The sequence below is a fragment of the Euleptes europaea genome, chromosome 7 (assembly GCF_029931775.1).
Source record: "Euleptes europaea isolate rEulEur1 chromosome 7, rEulEur1.hap1, whole genome shotgun sequence".
NCBI lineage: Eukaryota > Metazoa > Chordata > Lepidosauria > Squamata > Sphaerodactylidae > Euleptes > Euleptes europaea.
This window is the reverse complement of record NC_079318.1, coordinates 95,597,316-95,599,524: the sequence shown is the minus strand read 5'-3', so window position 1 is coordinate 95,599,524 and position 2,209 is coordinate 95,597,316. Positions and strand designations below refer to the sequence as shown.

Genomic DNA, 2,209 nt, shown 5'->3' with positions numbered 1-2,209 from the left:
TACAGCTATTTGCAGTTTATTTTTTAGCTTCGCTTCATACAATAAACTCTACATATTAGACTCCACAAAATCATTTCTTTTTATACATTTATAGGATGGACTCATTGCAAAAGGCCTTTGGAGAATGAGCGTGGGAATAGATGGACTGCTTTTACATTTCCACTTAAAATATATTCAAAGAAAGATAGAAAGCATCATAGAGTGAGTCACATCTCATTATATTATTATACCTCCCAGCAGGTCTTAACTGTAAGAATTTTCTTCATTTGTTGGAAATTTAGGTGTCAAATGCCTCCTCAAGTAGAAATTTACTAGATCTTTGAGATGGTGTGCTAGCCATATTAGGAACTCCCTGAAAGTTCTCAGACATTTTGCCTGAAGAGTATCAGAAAGTTTCAGGACATTCCCCCCCACCCCTTTCTCAGAAGGGCAAATGTGTTGCTCACTTCCCCGTGTTATCCCCATAACAACCTTGTGAGGGAAAAATAACTGCCCCAAGATGACCCAATACGTTTTATGGCTAGAAAAGATTTGAGGACAAAATGCTGTGGGAATTGGAATTGAAGATGAGTTCGTTTTTATACCCTGCTATTCTCTACCTTAAGGAGTCTCAAAGTAGCTTACAATCAAAATCCCTTCCTCTCCCCAAAAGTCATCTTGGGAGGTAGGTGGGACTGAGAGAGTTCTGAGAGAACTGTGACTAGCCCAAGGTCACCCAGCTGGCTTCATGTGGAGGAGAAGACTGAGAGGTGATATGACCATCTTCAAGTACTTGAAGGGTTGTCAAATAGAGGATGTGGCTGACCAGAAGGTTGGACCAGAACCTATGGGTTGAAATTGAATCAGAAGTGTTTCTGTCTAGACATTAGGAAGAACTTTCTGACAGTGAGCAGTTCCTCAATGGAACAGGTTTCCTCGGGAGGTGGAGAGCTCTCCTTCACTGGAGGTTTTTAAGAAGAGGCTAGATGGCCATCTGTCATCAGTGCTGATTCTATGACCTTGGGCAGATCACCAGAGGGCGGGCATCTTGGCCATCTTCTGGGCATGGAGTGGGGTCACTTACAGTGTGAGGGGGGTGGTAGTTGTGAGTTTCCTGCATTTTGCAGGGGTTGGGCTAAATGACCCTGGTGGTCCCTTCCAACTCTATGATTGTATGATTCATGCTAATGTAATTTACCTGCTATTGACATTTACATGCTATTGCCATTGGGTGTTTGTATTCACTCTTCTCTACTTAAGGATAGATGGACTCACATTGTAGCTGTATCTGAAGAAGTGAGCTGTGACTCACAAAAACTCATACCTTACCAGATGTCATCAGTCTTTAAGTTGCTACTGGACTCTGGCTCTTTTCTACTGCTGCAGATAGACTAACATGGCTACCCATCGTGATCTGCCTCCAAAAGATTGAGTTGAGAGGGCCAGACACCACTCCCTGGGGAGGTTGTTCCATAATTGTGTGGCTGCCACTGAAAAGGCCTTATCTACTGTCCCCACTATGGTTGATGGGACAGTCAAGAAGGCCAAGGAGGATTTTAAGGGACCAAACCAAAACCTTGAATTGGGCTTGGGAGTGGATCGGTGCCAAGGCAGAACAAGATTCACACACAGGACTTCTTCTTGCCCACCATCTGTTAGTGATATAGCAGTTGTTTGGGGGAGGGGCATGGCTCAGTGGTAGAGCATCTGCTTTGCATGCAGAAGGTCCCAGGTTCAATCCCTGGCATCTCCAGTTAAAGGGACTAGGTGAGTTGGTGATGTGAAAGACCTCTGCCTGAGACCCTGGAGAGCTGCTGCCTGTCTGAGTAGACAATAATGACCTTGATGGACCAAGGGTCTGATTCAGTATAAGGTAGCTTCATGTGTGTATCAAAAAAAAAAATCAGCAACTGAATCCTCACTAGTAGCCATGATGGCTGGAAACTCCACAGATTCACCACCACACGTTGACCTGGTTTGGCTGAGTATTTGTTGATGGACACTGGTCACTCATTCAGGTGTCACATGGAGGCCACAAGCCAATGGACACGTTCTCAGGGAATCTCCTGCTTTGGCCCTCAAGGCTCCACTTAGAAATCCTGTGTGACTTGGCCCATGATATAAATAGTTTATTCCACTTTGGGCTGATTGGCAAAATGCAGGTTTGCGGCTTTTATTGGCTTCAGAGCACAGCTAATAATGTGGGCAAAAATCACCTGTAATAGTGGCC

General features: G+C 44.5%; 1 non-coding gene across 1 annotated transcript; it reads left to right on the top strand.

The window, feature by feature from the left end:
- Positions 1-1,658: 1,658 nt before the first annotated feature.
- TRNAA-UGC (transfer RNA alanine (anticodon UGC)) lies at positions 1,659-1,732 on the top strand. The gene has a single exon. It is a non-coding gene; the product is annotated as a tRNA-Ala (tRNA).
- The last annotated feature ends 477 nt before the right edge of the window (positions 1,733-2,209 follow it).